We start from the raw sequence: 27,813 nt of genomic DNA, 5'->3' as shown, positions 1-27,813 counted from the left end.
TCTTATATCATTTTGCAGTGGTTGTAAGGTTGTTTTTATGTCTTCAACTGAGTATGTATTGTCACTTTTTGATCTCAAAGATACTTTAGTAGGTTCTTGTTGTGCCTTGGCTGTTTTTTGTCTCTTGCTTGCTATGTCTTTTTCCGGAGTCACAATTGTGGATAACTTGGTTTTAGTAGTTTGTATTTCCATTAGTTCCTTACTTTGATCCTGCATGTTAGACATTTTGGTTTATCTTTTGCTTTTTGAATTTTCTTTCCAGGCCCTGTTGATTGAAGAGGCCCTGTCACGAGGTCGCCGTCTCAAGTGCCCTGCTGCCTTAAAAGGTACTTTATAGTATGAGATAAAGCTTGTTTCTTGCTTTTTAAATCTTGTAGCTGCAGGAGTTGTGCAGGATTGTTGATTTACATAAAGGATGATGTGGCTATGTAGCAGATTTCTTTTTTGGATTTTGGAGCAGCAGCTTAATGCATGCCTAGTTGTCAGTGACCATCTTGGAATCCCCCCCTTTTTTGATTATATTACAAAATCCCTTGCACTACACTCAGCCTGATTTGTCTGAATAGTGGTAGTGTCACAGGAAGGCATTTTCTAAGGTATAGGATTAGGGTTAGGGACAGAGGCTGGGTTAAACGTTAAGGTTAGCATGTACATATCTTATTACAATATAAATCAAGAGAGCTGAAGAGGTTTGAAGAGGCATCCAGGTTTGTGGTTACATATGGAAATAATACAAAATTGATCCAGGTGGTCATGACAACTTTGGCTAATGTTAAGAGAAATTACATTTTTCATAATATTTTATAAGATTCTTGTTGTTATACATATAAGTGTAACAGGAACTTGTCCTAGATTCTTCGTAAGCATCATACTACACAGTGAACAGTTTGTTGAATAGAGTAGAATAGAATAGAATAGAACAGAATAGAATAGAATTTAGCAATAACCAAGTGGGTTTGGTATATTGAAGATTTACACAGAGTTGGTATGGTTTAATCACGAGGGTGAAGCCTGACTGCTTAAACAAAGGCAGCTGTGGGTAATCTTCAATATACCCACACTGACAAGTCAGTTATTGCTATTATACAATAATATTATTTAAGAAAAAAGTTGCTTACTTTTCTTAAACAATGTCATTGTATAATTTTGCTGTGGTGTTCTTCTGCATTGTTTCTGCATCGTTTCCGCTATGTTGATGTAATGCACATGTGTATGGGACCTATGTTTGGATGCTTACACAGTATATCATTGCTTTGGAAAGGAAAAATAACTGTGAAATCCCGATAGTATAGAGGTATGAAAGACACAGGGCAAAAATACAAGGAAATTCAGGTCCGTTTCTTTAGTTTTACATAATGTATCAGATTTTCCTTGTATTTTCTCTACTGTCCATATTTACCTCTTGACCTCTTAGCTCAAGATCACTGCATAGCCTTAAACGAGGGGGACAAAGGTCCCTACTGTAAATGTTCTCTGATAAACTTGGAAAGCTGCTAGAATAACAGGATTCATGCTATTGGGCACTGAGCTCCATAGCATAACATATATTAATATAAGAAAGTCCAGTCGAACTTTAGTTACTGGACTTTTTTCTGTTGGTATATGCTTGATTTTACAACTGGCACGCTGGTTGGGCTGACCAATCAGCATATACTTTTTTGCATACTAAAGAGCTACCATTGTATAATAGAGGTTATAGACCCTTTGGACATAGCAACATGTTTTCATGTTTTATACACATTTATTTCTAGTGTTTGTACTGGTAAGATCTATTGCATCTGACAATACATTAACTGCAACATAGACTGATTATTAGTCCAATTTCCGTGGTTCATTTTTATGTTGGTCAAACAATTAGGCTTTTTAAATGTAGAATTAGGGAACATCTAAGTGGCAATCAATGCCAGAAAACTACAAATGTCCTTTGTAAACATGTCACAAATCATCCTAGTGCATTTTTCTACAGTATTGACAGTGTGAGTTACAAAAATCATGACTTGTTAACTATTATGTAATATTTATGGATTGTTAGTTTATGGACCTTAAAGTAACCAGGATAAAATGATTTCTTTTAAATACATGTCAATATTATTAGTTAAATTATCAAGATATTATTAGTGCCGAGTGTCTATAATCTGCTTATGCATTAATTGTCCATTAAAGATTTTTTTTTATTGGCTGATACAGAACACATAACAACGCTAAATTTTCTATATAAATATTCAGCTTTATGGTGATGGAAATAGAACTAATGAGCACTTCACATCCAATAACCAGTCTTTTTCATGTCGTACTGTCTACACTAAATATTGTATGTTATCCGAGTTGCTCCATAACTAGATGCATTGCTGAAGTTTGTGACTTGTGTTTTTGTTCACCAAGACGATGTACTGCTATCTGTGCACATTATTGTCTTTTGTCATACTTTCTCTTCATTGTTCTTATGGCAGGATAATTTTCATGAAGGCTTTTACTTTCTGGGTGTTGCATCAGAGCCAGAGTCATCTGCAGAGAATGCAAATCAGAGGATATATTATTATGTGAGTTGTCACTGGTAGGACATCATCATCATCATCATGAACAACAACCCCCTTTTTCCCATTTTTTCTGCATGGGGTCAGGGTGTCATGTTAACTATCTCCATCTCTCTTGATTTAATGCCACACTCCTGACTTTTTCGATACTCATGAATGACTGACGTAGACTTCTCACACCTCTCACACCACACTCTCACACATCCACCTCTTTGCTGGATCCCCTCATTTCTTCTTGCCTTCTTCATATGTGTCCCAAATCTTCATCACCAGATTGTCAACAGCATTTCTGCATAAGTGCCTGAACCACCCTAATCTGTTCTCTTTGGTCTTTTCTGTAATTTGAGCTACTTTGTCTTCTGGTCTTATGTCTTCATCTGTCCCACAGTGTGCATCCTACCACCCATCACAGGCACTTCATTTCCATCACCTCTAGCTTCCTCATCTGCTCTGCCTTACTTCTCCAGTATCTGTACCATACAGTAGTACTGGTCGCACTACTGTTTTGTACACTTTACTTTTCAGCTTGGCATTCTTCTGTCACACACTCCCCCAACACTCTGTGCCTCTTGGCTGCAGCCCCTCTGATTCTAGCTTTGACCTCCTCTTTCAGACTTGCCTTCTCCTCATCCACCCCTCCAAGATGCTTGAAGCTGTTAACCTCTTCCACTATCTTCTCTTCTATCTTAGTTCTCAGCTTCTTCTGATTTCCCCAATTTGCTGACATTACTTCTGTCTTATCTGTACATAGTTTCATCTCATGTGCCTTCAGTTTTGCATTCCATTCCCCTATCCTTTGCTGAAGTTCTTGCTCAAAGTCTTCCTGTAATATCACATCATCTGCATGCCACAAGTTTCTTGGTCTGTCTCCTCTGACCTATTTGCTAATGCAATCCATCACCAGGATGAACAGCAGTTGGCTCAGAGATGAACGCTGATGCACATCCACGCACACTGGGAATACCTCAGCAAGACTGAGCAATGTCATCATTTTAAATTGAGTTGCTGGCTACTGAGACTTGTCTGCATATATCAACTGGACACAAGCTGATTTAAGTATATTTTTCAGTCCAAAAACACAAAGGTCGTTGCTCAGCCAAAATCCAGCGAAACGTATGTAGCAATCCAAATGAAACAAAATAACGAAGCTGGATACTGCTGGTTGTATAAAAACGATTTATTGTCAACAGAATAGTACAAAATGAGCGCTTTCGGGTTGTTACCCTTCTTCAGATAAAATTCTTACATTTAAAAACTATTTTTAAAACAAACTTCGCCCAATCGGATTCAATAAAAAACCCGCCTTTTACAAAGTGTGGGCTTAAGGGGGACAACATCGTTCAACCCTGGATCCCTGTGTGCTGTTAATTCCAGGATCCACTTAGATTCAGCCAACTCTGTATTTAATTTAATATCACCCCCCCTATGGGTCAGGTTTATATTCATAATAACTCTAAAAGTAAATCTATGAGTGGGATGTTTTTTAACATGCCTATATAAGGCATTACGTTCATCATTATTCCTGATGTTAGATAAATGCTGAAGGATTCTAACCTTCAGCATCTGATTAGTCTTACCCACATAATAGCTCGAACATGAGCAACATACCGCAATGTAGACTACATCCGTAGTCCTACAGGTTGCCCTTCCCTTAAACGTGTATAACCTATTATTGTTAGGATGTCGAAACTCTACACCTTTCTTAATGAGCCCACAAGCCTTGCAGGACCCACAAGCAATGGTCCCCGCTCTACCTATGGGTCTCCCATTCCCAAATACATTAATACTGGCATTGGTCCCAATTCCACCTTGGCAATGGAAGATGCTGATACTACTATAGGGGTCAATGCTGTGTTTGTTCGGGACAATGTACATACCGGTTCCATTTCCGCAGAAGACAAGGCAGCGGATACCGTGAGAGAGACCGGTGGTTTTGATACTTCTACTGCTTCTAACGTGAGCATACAGTCTGGGGCTCGACCAAAGTTGAGACCATCACAGAACCATTTTCTGGACATGCTGCCTGTGCAGGTGAAAAAGAAGGGCCCCTGGAAACGCTCGTTAAGCGACGACAGGGAGTCCTTGAAGAAAAGGCGGACACTAGATTGACTTTTAGTGAGTGCAATAATATTGTTTTTAATTTATCTACACGTCATTTAACTGAAGATGAATTAGCAGTGTTAAACAAAGGTTTATCGTTTGTCCCTAGTAAAATGTGTACATATCAAGAGGTATTATTGGATATTATGTATTACTGTCGCAGTTTGATGTTAGGTAAACTCTTTGGTAACAGCGACAGTACTCAAACTGTCTTGAGAAAGCCTAGTGATTTTGTACCGGCTTTAACACCTGCTTTACAATTATTTATTAATCAATGTGATCATGATTTGGTACAATATTTTCAACGAAGGGACAGAGATAAGTTTTATAATTTGACCAATGAGCAAAGATCAGCTCTGGCCAGGTTATGTGGGTACACTGATATTACCATTAAGACGGCCGACAAAGGTGGTTCGGTTGTCGTTTTGAACACTGACTGGTATACTAGTAGATTGAATACGCTTCTGTCGGATACAGGAACGTATAACATTATTAATCCCATCGATGTAAGAAGAATTGTGGATAGGGTTCACAATAGACTGCGGGGTTTGTGCCAACAATTATTGATTACGCCTCAGCAATTAGAATTTTTACACATTGAAAAACCCGATAACGCCTCTCTTTAAGGCACTTCCTAAGGTACATAAGAGTTTAACTGACCCACCTCTGAGACCGATAGTATCGGGTAGGGGGTGGGTCACTGAAAACATATCCATTTGGTTAGAGGTAACCCTTAGACCATATGTAGCCTCTATGGAACACATCTTGATAGACACAGGACACTTCCTCGCAGTAGTTGGAGGTATAAAACAAGAAGAATTGACAGGGGACTATTTAATGGTCACATTGGATGTAAACAATCTGTTCACTGTGATCAATAATGATTATGGTTTACAGGCGGTGAGGACATTATTGACATCATTGGAACTCACTCATAATAAGATAGAATTGATAGTAGAGTTACTGACCCTAGTATTGGAGAACAACATCTTTCAAGGGACGGATAGCGTATACAGGCAGGCACAGGGGATAGCCATGGGCACCCCCTGTGCCAATACATATGCAAATCTTGTCCTTTCCCAATGGGAACGGATGTATGTGTTTTGTGATCATGCTTGGAGGAAACATTTATTTATGTACCTGCGTTTTGTGGACGACGTTTTTGTTTTGTGGAAGGGGGCAGATGAGGATTTGAAGTTGTTTGTAAACTATTTACACACTACTACCACTTTCTTCAGGTTTAGTGTGAAAACTTCAAGAGAAGCTATAGATTTTTTAGATGTATGCCTCACACAAAGCAAAGATGGTTTCTGTTCCAAGCTGTTCAGAAAAGAGTGTTGGAGGAACACTCTGTTGTCATACGACAGCATGCATCCGAGACATACTTTTCCCAATGTGGTGCAGGGTCAGTTAGGAAGGATTTCAAGGATAAGTAAGGATGATAAACAATATGATGAGGAAGTAGGACATCTAGGTGGCTGTTTTGTGAATAGGGGCTATAGTGAGAGGATGGTTGGTAACATTATAGAGAAGAATAAACCATTTAGACATACGAAGTATAGACCCTGGATAAATTCTACACATAGCACCACAATTAAAAAAGTGACAGATGTAACTAGACCCAATCATCGAAAGATAGCACTCACTTATGGAAGTGATGCGAGAGGGGTCAGCGACATCATACGAAAAAATTGGAACATAATTGTTAGTGACAAATCCTTGAGGGATATGGTGGGAGTTAGTCCTCATTTTATTTATAAAAGGAATAGGAATTTAAAGGATTTATTGTGCAAGGAGAAGAATGTATTTGGGAATGGGAGACCCATAGGTAGAGCGGGGACCATTGCTTGTGGGTCCTGCAAGGCTTGTGGGCTCATTAAGAAAGGTGTAGAGTTTCGACATCCTAACAATAATAGGTTATACACGTTTAAGGGAAGGGCAACCTGTAGGACTACGGATGTAGTCTACATTGCGGAATGTTGCTCATGTTCGAGCTATTATGTGGGTAAGACTAATCAGATGCTGAAGGTTAGAATCCTTCAGCATTTATCTAACATCAGGAATAATGATGAACGTAATGCCTTATATAGGCATGTTAAAAAACATCCCACTCATAGATTTACTTTTAGAGTTATTGTGAATATAAACCTGACCCATAGGGGGGGTGATATTAAATTAAATACAGAGTTGGCTGAATCTAAGTGGATCCTGGAATTAACAGCACACAGGGATCCAGGGTTGAACGATGTTGTCCCCCTTAAGCCCACACTTTGTAAAAGGCGGGTTTTTTATTGAATCCGATTGGGCGAAGTTTGTTTTAAAAATAGTTTTTAAATGTAAGAATTTTATCTGAAGAAGGGTAACAACCCGAAAGCGCTCATTTTGTACTATTCTGTTGACAATAAATTGTTTTTATACAACCAGCAGTATCCAGCTTCGTTATTTTGTTTCATTAAGTATATTTTTCTCTGCACTTATTTAAGATTTGAGTCAGTAAATATTGTGTGTCTTTGATTCAGTAAATATTGTGTCTCTGTCTCTCTGCAGTTAAGTTGCCTGAAGTGTGAAAAAGTGTAGCCATCTGATCTCACTGAAAGTTGTTAGACTGCTTTGAAATTCCTTTGTTAGTGTTAGTTAGCTTGGGGGTTCTGCAAGCATTAAAATCTGTGTTGGTTACATTTCTAGTAATCATTTTAAATCGAGTTGCTGGCTACTGAGACTTGTCTGCATATATCAACTGGACACAAGCTGATTTAAGTATATTTTTCTCTGCACTTATTTAAGATTTGAGTCAGTAAATATTGTGTGTCTTTGATTCAGTAAATATTGTGTCTCTGTCTCTCTGCAGTTAAGTTGCCTGAAGTGTGAAAAAGTGTAGCCATCTGATCTCACTGAAAGTTGTTAGACTGCTTTGAAATTCCTTTGTTAGTGTTAGTTATCTTAGGGGTTTCTGCTAGCATTAAAATCTGTGTTGGTTACATTTCTAGTAATAATTTTAAATTGAGTTTCTGGCTACTGAGACTTGTCTGCATATATCAACTGGACACAAGCTGATTTAAGTATATTTTTCTCTGCACTTATTTAAGATTTGAGTCAGTAAATATTGTGTGTCTTTGATTCAGTAAATATTGTGTCTCTGTCTCTCTGCAGTTAAGTTGCCTGAAGTGTGAAAAAGTGTAGCCATCTGATCTCACTGAAAGTTGTTAGACTGCTTTGAAATTCCTTTGTTAGTGTTAGTTATCTTAGGGGTTTCTGCTAGCATTAAAATCTGTGTTGGTTACATTTCTAGTAATAATTTTAAATTGAGTTGATGGCTACTGAGACTTGTCTGCATATATCAACTGGACACAAGCTGATTTAAGTATATTTTTCTCTGCACTTATTTAAGATTTGAGTCAGTAAATATTGTGTGTCTTTGATTCAGTAAATATTGTGTCTCTGTCTCTCCCTGTTTCCTGTTGTGGTGTTAATCTTGGTGGCTTTGGAATTGCCCGACCCTGCTGTAAATCTCTTTTTGCACACTCCTCATGGACCCATCTCATTTGCTCACTCAACTGAGTACAGTGAGATCGTATTTTGATTTCAGATACTCCTACCAATCCCATCTCCTCTGCAGTGTAAAGCGAGAGCACTTGGGAAGGACATTCCCCCATAGTATGTTAATCTGCTGTGTTTCCTCTGTCTCAAAAAAAAAAAAAAAATTTTACACTTCATCTGCCTTACTGTATTTGTGTTTCTTCCTACTTTATTACCTTATTTTGCTTTTGCCTCTTCTTAAAAGTATTCAATTGAATTTATTCTGCTGCCTTTATTACTGCTTGTTTGTAGCCTGATTAAATTGTAACTGTTACTCTAAGGCCCTTGGTTTAAGCACTTGGGCTTCAAACCAGTTGTTTTACATTAAGAAGGTTTGTGGTCTGCACTGTTGTGGCAGGACAGGTAGCGTACATCCTTCTAAGTTGGGAACTGCTGATTGAAGGCTCAGTGTCTGTTATTCTAAAGGTGTATTAGTTCTGGGTTAAGCACTTGGGCTTCAGGCCAGTTATTTTACATTAAGAAGGTTTGCGGTCTGCACTCTTGTGGGAGGAGAGGCTAGATTCTGCTCTTCTGAGCTGGGAATTTCTGGTTAAGTGCTTATTGCGCATGCTTACTTGAACTGTTTCTTTCTGAAATAGGTATGCCTTGTTTGCTGTAACATAGACTAGATTCAGGCCAGCTGGATCTAGCTTTGTTTGTATAACTTGTGCACTGATCCAGGCCGTCTTTTTTGGAGAAGGTTTCTCTGTACCCTAGTGGCAGGACTGTGCAGTTAGAACTTGTCTGATTGAAGACTGCTGGAACAAGGCTCAGTTTTAAGCTTTTTAACTGCTAATTGGGTAAAGTGTTGTTTTGATTGTATCTGCTCTATTTTCTGGAAAAATATATATATACTTGTTTCTTGCCTTTCTGAACTAGTATAGTCCAGTTTTCAGGTTATTGCCCATACCATACTTGGATAGAAGGAAGTTTCTTTGTTCATCTGTGAGAGAGGGGAGCTTTGAGCAGGCTATCTGCCCCTGGAGGAATGGTTTCAGCCCAGACGTTAGTAGTTTATTGGCCATTTTGGGCTAATTTTGATTGTATCTGCTCTATTTTCTGAAAAAAAAAATACTTGTTTCCCGCCTTTCTGAACTAGTATAGTCCAGTTTTCACGTTATTGCCCATACCATACTTGGATAGAAGGAAGTTTCTCTGTTCACCTGTGAGAGAGGGGAGCTTTGAGCAGCCTATCTGTCCCTGGAGGAGTGGTTTCAGCCCAGAAGTCAGTAGTTTATTGGCCATTTTGGGCTAATTTCTATCTCTTTCACTTCCCTGCTATAAAAACCTAATTTTAGCAGTTTTTACGCTTGTATTCCACTCAGCAAGTGCCTTCCAGGTGTTCTGCAGAGTCTACAGCAGCAGAGAGACAAAAGAGTGACTTTGGAGTGATTAAGTATCACTTTTCTGCTTTTCTTGCTGTCTTAACTAATTCTGCCTAAAACGCCAGTTTTTTTTTAGCGAATCTGTGATTTAAAAAGTTTGTTATTGCTACATATTGTACTTATTTGCTGCTTGCACTTGAATGAAGTCATTTTTGTGTTTAAATAATCTGTTTAACTGTTGTAGGCTACGCACTAAAGTGCTATAGCCTTTTCTGTGCAATCAAAGTGTTGTTTTGATTGTATCTACTCTATTTTCTAAAAAAATATATATACTTGTTGCCCGCCTTTCTGAACTAGTATAGTCCAGTAGGTTATTGTTGAATCCAGTGATGAGTTATAAGTTTCAGTGTTGCCCATATCTTATTTGGATAGAAGGAAGTTTCTCTGTTCACCTGTGAGAGAGGGGAGCTTTGAGCAGCCTATCTGTCCCTGGAGGAGTGGTTTCAGCCCAGAAGTTAGTAGTTTATCAGCCATTTTGGGCTAATTTCTATCTCTTTCACTTCCCTGCTATAAAAACCGCATTTGTGCGGTTTTGTGCACCGGGCAGCACCATTTAGCTAGAGTTAAACTATGTGCGGCTCCACAAAGTCTACTCTTCAATTTTTCCCTTGAAACTAGCCAAACCTTCAACGTTAGCATTCAAACCATTAATTTCACAGTCAAGCACTTGCTTAAAACCCATAGCAAGCACTAATAAACCCTAGCACTAGACCCCTCTATACTGTCCAGAAGGACAAGGCTCTCTATTCGTCCCCACCAGCCAATCAGAAAAACAGCTTACTCTACCTATTCAGGCATGTCCAAAGGCCAGTTTCCTGTGTACTCTCGAGTCCAACTGGTGAATCTGGGCATTTTGAGGCAATTTTACAACTGCCTCATGTACACAGACAACCGTCTCCTCCTACCACCAAACACTAATATATGCGAAAGATGCAATTATACCCATAGAGTGGCACACAGCAACAGTTATCCCACTCCACAAAGGTGGAGCCATAACAGACCCCGGGAACTATCGCCCTATAAGCCTGACTAGCCTGGTCTGCAGGGCTATGGAATGCATCATCATGGAACTCATTAACAGGGACATTGGAAACCTCCAAACCTTGGACCATACCCAGTTTGGTTTTGTTAAGGGAAGATCATGCCTTCTAAACCTGGTGGACTTCTTTGAGATGGTTACCAAGGCATTAGACAAGGGAAAGGAGGTCCACACAGCCTACCTAGACCTCGCAAAGGCTTTCGCCTCCATTCCCCATTCTAGTATTATAGACAAGCTCACCAGCTTGAACATAAACCCCTACATCATGAGATGGGTTGCCAACTGGCTCATGGATAGAACCCACATGGTGAGAGTTGCAGGGTCTACGTCTGACTCTAAACCGGTTACAAGTGGCATCCCCCAGGGCTCAGTCCTAGGACCCATCCTGTTTGGTATATACTTCTCAGAGGTACAGGCAAGCATAGAAGGACTATAGCTGACCAAGTTTGCAGACGACTGCAAACTAGGGGCCATAATTGATTCTCCAGCTGATACAGACACCCTTCAGATGGGTCTCACTGAGACGGATACCTGGTGTCAAAATCGTGGCCTCAAGCTAAATGCCAAAAAGTGCATAGTCATCCCCTTTGGAAAAAACAAAATACCCGCGAACTACCACTTAGGTGGTAGTCCCCTAAATACAGAAAATGTAATAAGGGATCGGGGGACCCAAGTACATAGTAATCTCTCCTTTTATAATCATATTGCCAAGGTGGTTAGAAAATCCTTCTATGTGGCCCACCTAATCATAAAAGAGTTCGCATCTAGAACAAAAGAGGTTATTGTGCCTCTCTACTCATTACTCATTAGACCCATCATAGAATACAACCCCCCATTTGGGATGTACCTTACAAGACACCTGCAACAGCTGGAAAGGCCACAAAAGTACCTCACCAAGAGGATTACTGGCCTCAAACAGATGCCCTATGCAGCCTGACTCAAGAAACTCCAGCTGTACTCAGTTGCATACTGCTTACTCAGAGGTGATCTCTGCCTGACATACAAGGCCATATCCAACCCAGAATTGATGGACATGCTCCACCTAAAAAAAAAAAACAAATCCCAGACAGCCTCACCACAACAATAAATAGGACACGCTGGAGGGATAGATTCCTATCCCAGAGACTCCCCATGCTTTGGAACAGTATTCCAATATACATCAGGCAGAGCCCTTCACTAACATTCTTCAAGAGAAATCTTGACGGGTGGATGGGAAACAGAAAATTTACCCTGGGGATTACTGCACTGGCTCTGCTGAACAGTGGCACAGGGAACTAATGGCTCTGCTGGACAGTGGTGCAGGGAACTGATGGCTCTGCTGGACAGAGGCACAGGGAACTAATCTAAGGGGATGGCGAAAGCCAACACATTCTGGCTAGGCTTATAAATGCCGTTGGGCAGATAGCCTAGTACTTACCTATGAACCTATGAACCTAAGTCCAAATCACTTCTGCATTCAGCATTCCTTATATACCTTATTCCCATACCTTGCTCAGCCATGTATCTGTTCTGTAATCCTCACAGGCTGTTTGAAGAACTGCCATTCTTCTTCAACTCCTGTTTCCGTCTCTTCTTGGGTTGCTAGAGCCCTGAGTAATTCCTTGAACTGTTGTACTATGTCCTTCTATATCACTGTTGGAATGATCTTTGTTGGGAATCTGCCTCTCACACTGATATTTTCTCTTCTTAGATGACATGAACTCTAGGTAGCAAAAAAAATACAAGACCAAGAAAAGTAAAAAAAAAAAAAATCCAATTGGCCACTCATCTGGTGGCAAAGTATTCAGTATAGTAACAAGGCATTCAGACCAACTAGCAATAATGGCATTTGAACTGGCGTCAAAGAAGTTCTGGGTAGTTGTGTCCGTACATCCCTTTTATGCCCTATGTTCTGTGCAGGGAGCATACGTGTGATGTATGGCGCATACAATATCACTAGGCTTTTGTATACTTTCTGTACATTGGGCTGCCCTGGGTGGGAGATCTCTTCTGTTTTACATCCTGCAACAGTGAAGAGAAGGACATCTACTGTTTTGGTAAGATTTTACACAGCACTACTTTCTCTCTCCAGTCAGCTTTCAGGACTTCAGCCTGGTTTTTGTTGACCTTAGAGCCTTTTCTGAGCACTACTTGGCAACCAGTGGTTTATGCTGTCGGCCGACTGTTTCACTGAGGATGACTTTGCAATCACTGATTCTACCCCAGTGCCCTTTCCTTATTAGGAGTAAATCTACCTGTGTTGCAAGTTGGCCACTCATGTATGTGATCTTGTGACTGGCTCTCTGTGTTGGCTACTATCAAGCCATTTTCCAGACAGAAGTCTAGAATGGTGTCTCCTTCTTTTTTCCTGTGCCCCACCCACATGGGCCAAGGCAGTCCTCATATCCAGTTCTGTCTGTCCTGTATATGTTGTACTACATCAGGTCCTGCAACTGTTGTCTGAATGTATTCTTCTCTTGTCTTCACTATAGGCTGAGATTGTGAATATTTCCCATGAATCTCTCACTAATTCTGATGACATCTCTCACTGCCTTCTGAAGTCTCTGTCTCACCACAATTCCCACAACATTTATTCTGAGTAGTAAACTAGGATGTCCCTCCATACCATCATGTTATCCACTTCCAATGTCAGCAAATCTACATTGCATGCCCGTGATTGTTTTTGGAGAGCTATTCCCAGGCAACTGGATACCAGCCAGCCAGTAGCTTATTGACGCAGTGGAATTTATGGTAGGCACAGTGGCCAGTAGGACACATACAGCAGGACAATCACCTAGAGAAGCATTTTACATTTACAGTGTAAAGTCTGTGATCCATGTTCTCCTATCTTGAGGATATTGCACACCTAGATGCCTAAAGTAGTTGATCAAAACAACTCTTCCCCATAGGACACCATGTATAGTCTGCACTGCTGTCCACCGCTGCATTCTTTGGTGATATTTTGGAGGTGGGAGGAACCTCACAGAGAAACAGAAAGAAAATGAAAACTCCAAACAAGAATTGGCCAGAGGTCAAGCTCAAACCTTGTACCTTGGAGGCAAAAACCTTAACCATTATGCCACCTGGTCTCTTGTATTGATAGGACATGTGTAGAATAACACTGTGGGACTCAGCATGAGGATGGCTGTCCTACAGCATTGCTGTACCCTTTATGGCGCTGTTATGTTCTACACTGTATTTCTATATCATTATAACATTTTATTTTGAATTTTTCAGTGTTGAAATACTAATGTTCCACAGCAATGTAATAATTTTCACTAAATTCAAGAACAATTAGGCACTTTTTCCTTACTTTTGATACTAGTGGCCCACAGTGGGAGTGCCATAAATAGAAGCATCCTCTGCATAACTAATACAGCACTTCACATGACTGTGAATTATTTAAGATGGTGCATACCTTTACTATACTTGGTCTCTTTCAGGTATGTAGCAGTTCATGACAGTATTACCACATATATAGAAAGACTCAATATGAATTGCTCAGGGCTCACCACCATAAAACAAAATTACTCATAACATACAGAAGGAAAACACAATGCATTCTTTTTGTGGGACACTGTACTTCCTCCACCTCATCTCTCCTAAAAATGTCTTAAGTTTGCTGCTGTGATTTTATGGATATGATATAAAAGGAAAAGACTGATAGGTTTAGCATTTATTTGTTATGTAGTCATTATAAATTGTTCACATTTTGATTTTGTGAATTCTGATAGTGCAGTTCCATTTATTAGCAGTATACAACTGATGCATAATCTTGTCACAGTTTTCACTTTTAAATATATAGAGAATCTAGTCTCCAGGTGCTCTTCTAAAGAGTCAGATTGTACACAGGTTCACTGTTTTCTGTTTTATATATTTATCTGGTGCAGGTTGATATTAGGTGTGCAGTTAAATCATGATAGGCGGAGGTTTCAGTATATTGTTGTTCCTTTATGAACAAGTCTGTAGTGCATGTAAGAAGTAATAACATTTTCTAGCTTAAGAATTAGTACATAGAATGCTCTCTTAGTAAAACAACTTCATCTGAAGTTAGCATCTGTTCCATATATATTTCTTCTTTTGCTGTTAATTTCCACGTGCCCACTGTTCATCCACAATGTATTTCTTGTTCTTTTGACTTGGATGCTGCCACTGAAAACAAGCTTGGGCCAAATTTTTTTATGCTGTTATGATAAAGAACAACACTTCATCTCAATTTTTGCATAGGCTAGACACTTTATGGTAAAGCAAATCATTGCCCACCCTTGTCAAATAATGATCTAATAATGTATGGACTTTTCTTCAAAATCAAGAAGGGTCTTAACATACATATAAATTTAAACATTCAAGTTTTGTAAATGTTTCCACTTCTGCTTCCAGTGTAGGTGAGTTTTGAAAGAAAACAGGAATTAGCAATGAATCATGAGTAGTCTAACTAAAAGAAGGTCTCTAGGCAATACCAACACAATTGCAAGTAGTATTATTAGAACCATGCTCCGGGCTCAGCTATCCAAATACACATCTCCTGCCATTCTGTACTCTGCTGGTGAGGCATGTATCAGACTGAATGTAAAGGAGTTGTACTCATGCTTTTACATTACCTACTGCAGTCAGGCTTTTACAGCAGCCGTGGCTTTTGCAAAGAGTCATTTAGACGTAAAAGTTAATAATCTTAATTATCTTTGGTATTACAATTTATAATGTACAGTAAAATGGACCATTTTGAAATGTCACTATAAACCATGTAAGCCAGTTCACTGCATAAATATACTAGGAAGAGACATGTATATAGGATTGCCCCCTTTCAACCGCTGGGACTGTCTTAAAAGATAGAACTCATTATTTGTCTCACACCGGTGACTTTTAGCAAACGCTTGTCCAAGCACTTTAATCAGATGTTTTCTGTCACAGCTGATTACTGGTAATAAATGAACTATATAGGATTACCGGGTATAAACAAAATAGTGTTCCTTGTCTGTTTATTGTGAATGGTCATGTCCTACTTACTGGTTAGTCTGGATCCGAAGCAAGTTGCACTTTCAGAATACCAGAAAGAAGTGTTCTGAGCTCCCCAGAGAGAATTTTCTTATTTGTATTCAGAGCTTGGTATGTCAGTATCTAATAGTGACAGTGGCATGACTAAGGATGAAAATGTACATGGAAAGACAGAGAGAGAGAAGGAAGGCCTTCAGATGTCTCTGAGCATATTTATCCAAATGAATGGACTTGAAAGAGTTATACTGACTGATTAGTGCAAAGGCCAATGAAGACCATTTAATTCTGCACTAATCTCTAAGTGATGCATTACTGAAAATAAAAACACATGCAATAAAACATATTTTTTGGAAGCAGAGCCACAAACTCACAAGTCATGGAAGTCCTCTAAGCTCTCTAACTAGTATAACCATATATGTGGTAAGTAATTCTTAGGAAAATGGGCAATTTCTCTAATATGAAGGTTTTGGAGAACTGTATATTCAGTGAATTACAGCAGAAAACTGTGCATCTCTGAACCAATAAGTGACAAAAAACACACGGCTGATGTATAATGCCTCATGCTGGTAGTTCAGCTGTCTGTACAATACAGGTAACCAACTAATACAGACTGTAAGGATGTACTGGTCACATATAATGATATTTCCTTCCAAACATAGTGTGCACTAAGCAGGACCTATATTAAGCCAAGATTTAAATAATCTGCCGCCTTCTCTTAATTAAAATTATTGAACAGCTGGGCAATTGAACAGTACCGTTTATTGTCATAGTTTTAACTGCCTGTAGTGCAGCTTTTCTGCAGAAGTTAAGCAGCTAAGCACTTTCACTTTGAACTCTATGTAACAAAAAATCTATGTCAGTTTATAAGCAAGGACATGGTATCTAGGTCCAAGAAAGTAATTGTTCTACTGCATTCAGCTCTCTTGAGAGCCATCACTGAGTTCAATGTCCACTTTAGTATGTACCTAACTAGGCACATGAATCAGCTGGACTGTACACAGAGGCTCCTCTTGAAATAATACAGGGTGTTAACAATCTGTCCTAAGCAGATCATCTCAAAATTCTATCCCTATACTCTGTCTCCTACAGACTGTGCAAGGGTGATCTTTGCCTGGCATACAAGGTATCCATGGAAACCTCTCTCATGGACCTTTTGCATATCCACTAAATGAATGACATCAGAAGTACCAAATCTAGGGAATTAAAAGTTAACTTGCAACATATATAGAACATGCTGGTGGGGCAGGTATGGGTCTCAGGGAATGCACCTTCTCTGGAACAGGCTTCCCATCCATGTGAAGCAGAATTATTCACAAACTCTATAAAAGCATAACCTGTACCAGTTGCTGGGGAATGAGAAATGTATCCTTGGTCTGGCAGTGGCAGCTATGTCTGTAATGGACAGAGGCACTCTATAAATGCTTGAGAACCCATGCCCTAGCTTACAGAGACCCCTTACAATAATTTGTAAGTCATTAAAACTTGTTGGATAAATTTGGAATACCTAGCTAGGCTTATAAAAGCTCTTGTGGTTAATAGCCAAGTATACACCTATAAACCTGAGACCCTATGGAATACAGCTCTTTTCAACAGCAGGCAAAGATGAGGTACCAACCCATATGACAATTGTTACTATATAGATGAGCAAACCCTCAAAAGAAATGCTACATCTAAATAGCCAATGGACAGGGCTGAAGTAGGCTGCCGACAAATGATTTGACTAGCACAAGGTATAAGTAAGGACAGGAGTTACTCTAAATTAATTGTTTTGGACAGCACACTGCAACTCCTTAGAACACACTGACTTCAAGTTTACTTGTTTTTTCAATATAGTCATATACCAACAGAATTTGAAGTAGAACTGCAGTCAGAGTCTAAACATGACAGTCTCATGAAGTGTAACAGCTGCTGTATTATTAATGAAATAATGAATCAAAAGTAATAATCAAAAAATCTACTCATTTCTTTATACTGCATTAAATTTGATTACATTAATATCCTGATGAAAGTGTGTCTAAGTAAGTAATCTGAATACTGTAAGACAAATATGTTAAAAAGGAAGCTTTCCATCACCCTTTAGAGTACCTTTTTCCTTACAAAATGATCCCATCAGTAAGAGTTACATATACATAAAGCATGACTTAACAGTTTCTCATTTTGTTTGGTCTGTCTGTGCTCAAAGCTTCCTCAGTGCATACCATACTGGGTTTGTATGAAGTCTCATAGCTTGATAGGTGCATAGGTTTTTACTAGGCTAATGACCACCAGGTACTTTATAAGCCTCACTGCACAACCCTAACCAGTATTGTTCCAGAGTAACTTGGACATCTATATAGTGGGGTATGTTAATAGATAGGTATCAAAGGGTTATGTGGGGGCATGTTAGTTGGGGATTAATTAATTTACTTACTCTCAACCTCTGTCCATCAGAGATATGTGGGGCCAGACTAGGGTCAAATTTGTCTAATGATCAAGGTTGCATGTGAACTGGGCCAGGTATGAACTCTGCTTCATGTGGATATGGAGCCTACTGCATAGTGTGCGGATTCTTTGAGGTGCATACTGGTCTCTTCAGCATTTTCTATTTATGTCACAAGCAAAGTTCAGGTAATTCAGTCTAGTGATTCTGGTGTTTATTGCAGATGTGCAAGAGATCATGATACTTTCTTTAGGAATTTGTCTCACTTGATTTTACATCATGTTCTACTTACTGTTATATTTAAAAATTGTTGTTCAAGACAAACATGAAAAGGAAAGTGTAGCCCTGCATTACCACAGAAGTCATGCAGTGCCAGTGTCTTTACAATTGCATGCCAATTGTAAAGTTACAAACCAGCTTTGCTGCTAAGTGAGCAACAGAGAAAACTGGACATGCTTGACTGAGAAAATAAACAAGTGAAAGAAAATACTTTAGCAGTGTGCATATATAGCTTGATGACATAAGTGTGGTCCAGAAATTGTAACAGTAAAAGCTGTAGTCACAAAAATGTGATTACATACTACAACATCAAGCAAAAGAAATTGCTATTCCTTTAAACCAGTTTTGCAAAGAAGCTTTACCTCAAAGTACCCACCAACATTGCAGGTTGTGTCCACTATAACTATACTACATGTATTTACCTATCTATATGGATAAAGATATAGATATAGATACAGTTATAGATACTGTATATTTTAACTTTAAGATTACTGCTCCCCAGTGTAAGGGGAATACATCGAGGTAAAACAATTTTAGTCTTTATGTTCATATAAATCAGTTTCACATTTGTGATTGTATTTTAGGGTGATGACCATAAATGTCTTACATCTCTGCCTGACACCCAAATAAATGTTTATTTTTCTGAGAAAAGCAGCTGACCTAATTAAGATCTGCAGATGAAACAAAAAAAGGTTCATATAAGTTTGTTTAGATGTTATCAAAGTATATAAATCACATGCACTATTTTCAAAAACTGACAATACTCTTCAGAAATTCTTTACTTAAGCAGCACTTCAGTGGGCTACCATTTTTAAGTGAATGGCTAGAAAAACCTAATAGAAAAGGAAATATATATATATATATATATATATATATATATATATATATGGGTCTAGGACTATTCACTGAAAGCACATTTCGCTGAAGGTTATATATGGCCTTTTCCCCACTGTAGTGCAACTCTGGAGTTAGAATATATAGTAAGGGGGGTGTGGGGAGCACCACCCCCCAAATTAGGGGATGTGGGGGGCGTAGTCCCCCCACATATTTTGGATATATATTAAGTTTAGAAAAGAATAATTTATTGAAATTGCAAGTATCCATGTGTATAGTTCAAAATATTTAAAATAGGTGGCCCCACACCCCCCAATGTGGGGGACGGTGCCACCACATCCCCCCTTACTATATATTCTAACTCCAGGGTCACACTACAGTGGGGAAAAGGCCATATATAACTTTCAGTGAAATGTGTTTCGGTGAATTGTGTTTTCAGTGAATTGAGCTTTCAGTGAATTGTGCACAGTCAAATGTGTTTCAGTGAAATGTGCTTTCAGTGAATAGTCTTAGACCCATATATATATATATATATATATATATATATATATATATATATTTCAGAGACACATTACACTGTGAGAGAGAATGCTGAAAGAATGTTGCCAATATTGCAGCCCCCATTAAGCCATTTTGGGATAGAAAAAATTGTGAAATAATACTAGACACTTAAAAAGATGCAGGCATATTAGTAAAGCATGACATTTCAAGATATTATAGAACATTTTTTCACTTTCTGATTATAGTGATCCTTTAAGAAAATATTTTTCATTGAACAGGGTGATTAATTGACACAAAGAATGTTTTGAGCTATGCATTTATGAATGCAGCCGACTAGTGAGTTGGCAGGCATTCTTCTACTCAGAGACCATTTCAGCACATTCTGTTTCTCAAATATGCAGCTGTCTTAGAACATTGTTCTATTTAGCAAAGGACCATAGAATGGTATGTTGCAGGCATGTATGCAGAGGGCATAAGATGTCTTTCCCACTAAGGAAATTGTAATAGTCTGCATTACTAAAAATATTTTTTCTGGTAAACCTAAATTTCAGTGTGACAGCTTTGAAATGGAGTTATCAAACCTTCCATAAGAAAATATTTTAAGTCAAAGTCCATAAAAATTATAAAAGCATGAATAAAGTAGATGACCACATTTAATATCAAGAAGGAACATGTGCTAACAGAATAATAGTATACTGTGTTTAGAACCAATAAATTCTGGTGCTTTCAGCCATTAAAGGTTCTATTATGGCACTCTTGCCAATTAAAACCACAGGCTAGCAGGTCCAGTGTTGATCCCAGTGACAGCCGTTGCATGAATGCCTAAGGAAGATGGATTTTCCGAGATATTTTTTAATCATATTTTTCCGCATCTAATTTATCAGTGGCTTCATGGATAAACACTGTAGTGGGAATTTCCCAGTTCATCTATGCTGCTGTAATCTGCAGTCAACACTATCTGAAGACAAAAACTAGACAACTCAACAGTTGTTTCATACCAGGTCTTACAAAATTATGCATTTTATTTTACACATTTAATAACATCTTAATCAGCTTTATCTAAATTCCCATCACTTACTTTAAGAAATGTAATCATACTTTTTCTAAGTCAATTAAAGCAAAGAGAAAGAAAAAAGAAATCCACAACTCACTTTGCACATTGTAAAAAGGTTGTAATTGTTAACAAAAGCATATATTTTTACATTTTTACACAACAACAAAAGTATGGAAAAAGAAATATATATCTCATATCTCACTTTGCATATTGTTAGTTCTGAGCAAACACATATCTTTTCCCATTCAGAAAGCGTAAAACCCAGGGGCAGCTCATGCTATCGGACTGCCGGTCTGCAGCCCTCCCACCTAGAAAAATAAAGAAAAAAAATCTGTAAAACAAAAAATCCACTCAGACTGCCTTTATCAGCAGTCCAAATGCAGAGAAAGAGGTACCCAGCAACTTGTGCTGTAGGATACCCAGGAATCTGTGTGGTCGATGACCGCACAGAACAGAGGAGCTCCAGACTGCTTCCCTTGCAGACAGGGCCAATGAGGAGTGAGCTGAGAGCTCTCGCGGGTGTCGTGCCATTGGCTGGATAGATTCATGTCATGCAGATGGCTGGATTCTGTGGCTTCGCTGGCTGGGTGTCATGCGGATGGATTCTGTGGCTTCGGACATGTTTTGTTAGTCGGTCGCTGGCGATATGTTCTGTGCATGAAACAGGTAGGTGAAGACTGGTGTGTGTGTGTGTGTGTGTGTGTGTGTGTGTGTGTGTGTGTGTGTGTGTGTGTGTGTGTGTGCATAAAATGCCCCAGTTGCTATATACTGGTGGCTATAGAGAACAAATGGTGGTGGGTAGAGATACTCAGGCTTGAATCCTGTACCTTGGATGCAGGTGGCAATGACCTGAATTCGCTATCCACCACCATTTCTAAAAAAAATTTTGCAGATTTTTGCCTCATATTTGTTCTGTGCCTCATAAAATCTGTGATTTCTGTATCTAAATTTTTCCTTGGCTTGCAAAGTCTATAGTGCAGTGGTGCACTGCTAACATTGCTGCCTGATAGTTATAGCTTCTCTGGTTTGATTCTTGGCTGGGGTGCCTTTTGTGTGGAGTCTGCATGTTCTCCCATCTTACAAAGATGTGTTTGGAGTTTCTCCCTTCTCTACTGAAAATTGTCTTTTGTTCCAAGTCAGACTAGTTTCCTGGTTAAATGTTTAAAAATAACAGGCATTTGAATTTCAGACTTCATATTCTTCAGAAAGTACATGGTAACACAAAACTGTTTATTCTAGTAGATGTCTACGTTTATAACATGGATATTTGAAATTTGTCCCTATTTTTGGGACTGTATTCCCCCATTATTGGCTTTGTCCACGTATTTTGTGCTAAAGTTGAGAGCTATCTATGGTGAGAACTGAATTCAATGAATGTTTGGGGGCTGTATCCCCCCCCCATTACTGGCTTTGTCCACATGTTTTTTGCTAAGAGGTTGAGAGCTATGGTAAGAACTGAATTCACTGAATATGTTTGGGGGCTGTATTCCTCCATTATTGGCTTTGGTCAGGTGTTTTGTGCCAAAAGGTTGACAACTATGGTGAGAACTGAATTCACTAAATGGCAGCCATTTAAGTTTGTCTTCCTCTCTTTCACAAAACAGCTGATTTAGCATAGTGGTATGTTTCTCTGACTGTTTTGCAAAGGGTCCCCTGGGTTAAAGACGTGGCAGTGAAATGCATGGTGGTAACACAGCATTTTATTCTAGAAACTTTCCAACCTTGTACAAGCAATGTTTAAAATGTGTCCCTGGTTTTTGGGCTTTTGCCCCCTCCCAATAAATTTCGTCTTTTTCAAGATTTCTTGTTCTGTAAAGTTCAGAGATACAACTGTGTGTCGAGTAGATTTTACAAGGAGCTGAGAGCTGCAGGAGAACAAAACTTTAGTGCTGCTTATTCTGAGCCTGCTTGTATCGTTAATAGCACAACAGGTAGTGTACTTGCTTTTGACGCAGAAGGCTGTGGGTTCTACTCCCACAGTACATAGATGCATTGCTGATACTGTATTGTGTTGTAAAGTGGGTGGATGCTGCAGTCCTTTTTGGCAAAGATACCTAGAGTAGTAACTATGAACCTGTTATCAGTTTGCCATACAGTCCCTACTGCGATATTACTAGCTTATCATTTTTTTTTTAATGCATGCAACATAGGCAATTTATTCCTCAAGGGCAACAGGCACTTTATTTGTAGATGAATAAACAATGACATTTAAAGTTGTTTGCTAGCAGCAACCTATTCATTGTTACAGATTTCTTTAATATGGAATTATTTAGATGACTTTTACTCTTCAGAGATTGTGCATATTTACTGATACTGGTGGAGTGTAGAAGGTTGAGTAGACTTTTGTGATGGAAATGTTCTGAATTGGGTAGTTTTGTCATTGGTGCATGCATTTTGTTTCATTATTTACTAATGTTCAAAACAATAAATTTAAAAGGCCCTCTAACAACTGTACTGTATTTTACAAGGAATACAATTTAATGCAATCGGGAAGGTGTATCAAAGAGCATGTGTATGTTTCGTGTTCAAGGGGCCTATGATTTGAAAACAGCCCACAGTTAATCTTTATCTGCCACTGGCAAAATGTATTTTCTTTTAATGTGGGTTTCAATGCTGTTTCAATGCATGGGAGTTTCAAGGGCAGAGAAGTTTTAATGCTAAGTCTGTTTTCATTGTGAGACTGCATTGCTTTGTTTAGCAGATATCCATTGGGGTTTGTGCTGTAAAAATGCAAAATAAAACTTTCAAATGAAATCCAAATCATCGCAGAAGTAAAGCAGTATGCACATTACAGTGTTTATGGTAAATGGGGCAAAATAACCAAGAAATGGGACACTGGAATGGTTGCAGCGGGGAGGCTCCAGTCGACCATGAGTTTGAGAGGGGAATGACAGCAAACTCAGACAGCCCTGGTTGAACTATACCTCTCAGCTGTCCATATTTTTGCAGAATGAATAGATATTTGCTTCTTATTTTTGGTTTGTTCCTCATAAAATGTGTGGTTTTCTGGCAAATCATTTAGGAATGAAGTCACTAAATGACAGACATTGAGTTTTACATCATAACCTTCAGAAAAATGCATGCTAAAGCAAGACCTGTTATTCTATCAACTGTCTTGTTTATACAAGAGCAAGAGCAATTTTTAGTAGTGTTTGTATGTTCCCCCAATATATTTGGCCTTGTCCAGATTTCCTGCATTAACAGGTTGAGAGGTTCGTGCAAATAAAATTGCTTTATAGAATTGGGCATATCCAAACATCTCAACTGTCCCCGATTTTGGCTCAAAATGTTGCTCTTCCCCTAATAATCCCTCTGCAAAATGGCAATTTTGGAAGAAAACATGGAGGGTTTACAATTAATAAATATCTGTAATAATCAGTTATAGATTACTTTTATTTCAGAAATGCATGTAGATTCTTTTATTTTGTCAGCTGCTCAAGTTAGCAGTACTAATATTAAAAGTGTCCCTTCTTTGACAGGTTCTCAGCTGTATTGTGTGGCTATTTTATATTTTTGCATCACATTTTCGGTCCATTTTTCATAAAATTGTGTTTTTTTTGGCAAATTAGTGGCAAATCATTAAAGACTGAAGTTAGAAAATAATGAAAGACATTTGAGTTTCAGATTCCGTACCTTTCAGAAAATTCATACTAATACAAGACCTACTATTCTATTATCTTTCTAAGTTTATAAGAGCAATATTTAAAAATTGTCCTTATTTTTGGGCCTTTGTCCCACTTCTATGTATGGCTTTGTCCAGATTTCTTGCTCTGAGGTTGAGAGGTATGACAAGTGTGTCAGGGTCATCGCAGTCAGCCAGAGACATTTCAAATTGTGACAAACTTGATGCACCCCACTCCCCCATGTAGTGACTCTGGATGTGTCCAAGCAAGGCAAGGAGCAGTTATGCAGTGTAAATGTGCAGACTATTCCCCCCCATCCATGGTAAACACAAGTACTACAGTGGCTTTTCATTTGTCATTGATTTTGCAGAATGTTCTGGTTTCTTTCATATTTATACTGTTGATATATGCTTATTATTATTCAGAAAGTGCCTTTTGCTCTATGTTTAAGTAGCAGTGCTTTAATGACCATCAGGTAAGCTTGTCTGATATTGCAAGATGCAAGTAAGTTTTAATAAGCAGTATTGCCAACATAGAAAGCCTTTCTGTTGTTGCCATGCAGAGAATACTTACATAACTAGATAATGTATAAGCCTTGGGTATTGAAATGCATATGACAGTCTTTGTAATAAAGGCCAGGATTATATTATGTTAAGCTCATTACAGGCTTTACCTGCAAACTAAACAGAATGCCAATCTATCATGCGTGGTCCATATCCTGTGCAGTAATCCTTTAAGCAATATATGTTGAGCTTGTTTCTTGTTTGCTTTTCATTTTTTACTTTGATTATGTTTTCCCCATGAAACAAGTAGATAGTTGTCAGGCAGCAGGTCTTTTTTGGATAAGAAACATTTTTAAAAATGAGGGTATCACAGAGATTGCTACTTTCAGCATGTTACTTGGTACTTTAATAAAGCTGAATATAAATTATAATTAGAACTGGAGTGCAAGGAGGAGTGATTTGAGTTAAGTGCTGCTTGTTTTTCTTATACTTGATTTTGACTGGCATTACAGTAATGTATTTAAAAAGTAATTTATTTTTTTCATGCCTCATCCTTTTTGTTTCCATCTAGATATTAAGTAAGCTGTCATGCAGCCAATGGATTGAAATATTTTTTTTCTTCTACACTTCATTTTGTCTTGATTGGACTCCCATAATGATGGTTTGGCACCCAGGGCAGCGTATTTAATTAAAGTTTTTGTGGTTTTGAGCAAAGCTCCACCCCTTTCTAGTTGGTCACACCCATTCCCATTGACCCCACCCATTCAGCTGTCTCCTGCAGCCCCCCTTTGATTTGAAGTCACCAGCCGCCACTGGTAAACCCTAAAGCATCCTAACAACTGCATGCTGATCATGATGATAATAATAATAATAATAATAATAATAATAATAATAATAATACAAGGAGTATGATGTATGTTAAAATACACACACTCTTCTGTGTTTAACCATTTAGGCCTCATGGAAAAATTCAGAATCTGTGAGATTATCACTCTTTAACCCACACCTTAACACTGCAGTACTGCTGGTGCTATTAATAGGTACTGTATCTTTTAGAGTATCAGCAGATACCTCTCAAAGGCAGATCAGCAGTTACTCAGATAGACAGATGCACACCCACATATACAAACACACACACTCACACACACACACACACGCACACACACACACACACACACACACACACACACACACACACACACACACATACACATGGATCTATGCCAGAGCATCAACTTTTCAGATAGTCAAACTTCATATGGTCAAGATCATATCATCAACTTTCTGAAAAGTTGAACAACACAAAACAACAAAAATCAACTATTTTGCAAGGGGTAAGCCCACCTGCACCCCCTGAATATTATATTTGCCAACTATGAGATTGCACTATAATGAGTAAAAGGATGAATTCCCCAATCCCCACAATCCTGTAATCTCCATACAAATCCTTTGACTTTTCAGAAAGTCAAGCATATGGTCAATTTTCTGATAAGTCGATCTTCTGAACAGGACATATATATATATATATATATATATATATATATATATATATATATATATATATATATATATATATATGAGTCTATGTTAATTACTTCATTCAAAAACTAATTCAAGTGAATGTCCATTCATTGAACACAAACCAGCAAATGGTTGTTCATTTCTAAGGGAAGAGTGTTAGTTGGCCAGCATTAGAAAATGTGCCCTTTTCCTTACTGTAGTGCGATCTCAGAGTTGGTGTATAAAAGTAGGGGGGGTGTGGGGGGTAGTGGGTTTGATATAATGTAGTTTGTGTTACAAGTAATTACCTTTCCCTAGAAAAATGTTTGCTGAGTGAATGTTCGATGAACGGCCATTCACTGATTTGTGTTCAATGAATGGCCATTTGCTGGAATTAGTTTTTGATGAATTAATATAGACCCATAGATAGATAGATAGATAGATAGATAGATAGATAGATAGATAGATATAGATATATATTCAGGCTCACTTTGATCCCCTACCAAACTCCTAATTCCCACCCACTAATTCCAGTCATCCTATTCAAAACATTACTCCACCCTTAATCTCCCTACCCATCTCTATCTTCCTCATACTGAAACCCCTTAAATCAATACTCTACCCACTTAAGCTACCTATATCCTTATAAACCTCATACTGAAATAATTCTTAAAAGGTAGCAGTATCAATTAACATACCCCTTCACTCCCTTATTAAAATATCACTTAACTCATGCCATAAACAAACACCCCTATAGCTACAACATCTTTTCCTCTTATGTAAACTCACACTACTGTAAAAACTATTTTTAAAAACCTACCTCAACATCCAATCAACTTCTCATTATTATAACAACACTATTCCCCACATTCTGCACACCACAAGCTATGCTCATGACCAATTTTATAATTACTTAAGAATCTATTCTCATAGCACTTTCAGCTTTTGCTTACATCACCTCCTTTCAATATCCAGTAATAAACAAAAAACAAACCATCAGACATAGACTCTCCACCCAAACTCCTGCCAATCCTGTATCTCTGTGTCCTCCAGACTATTCAAAATAATAACCTTCCATCTTTTCAAAACCTTTGGTCCCTCTCAGAAGCTAACACTATCATATAAATGAAATATAAAACAAACATCCTAACTTAAAAGACCCATTTGCTACTTCAAGATCTGCTGGTAACCGCATCTACGTGGTGATACCCATCCAAATTCTGGTCATAAAACCTTACACAACACTACCCAGAACTGCCTTTCCCTTACAACCAATCAGCCTCCAAATCTCTCTGGCTTATCCCTCTATGCCATTAACCTAAGAATAATCAGTAATGAAATGACAGCTACCCATTCCAGGATCATGCAGAATGACCCTGACATTTTACTAGTCACAGGAACCTGGTTCAAGGAAGAAATCAAAGATGAAGATATTTTGCCATCAGGTTATAACATTCTAAGGTGTGACAGCACAAAGAAAAAAGAGGGTGAG

The sequence above is a fragment of the Protopterus annectens genome, chromosome 5.part0, assembly GCF_019279795.1.
Source record: "Protopterus annectens isolate FY-2018-M chromosome 5.part0, PAN1.0, whole genome shotgun sequence".
Classification (NCBI taxonomy): domain Eukaryota; kingdom Metazoa; phylum Chordata; order Ceratodontiformes; family Protopteridae; genus Protopterus; species Protopterus annectens.
The sequence above is the reverse complement of the archived record's forward strand: the minus strand, read 5'-3'. Positions refer to the sequence as shown.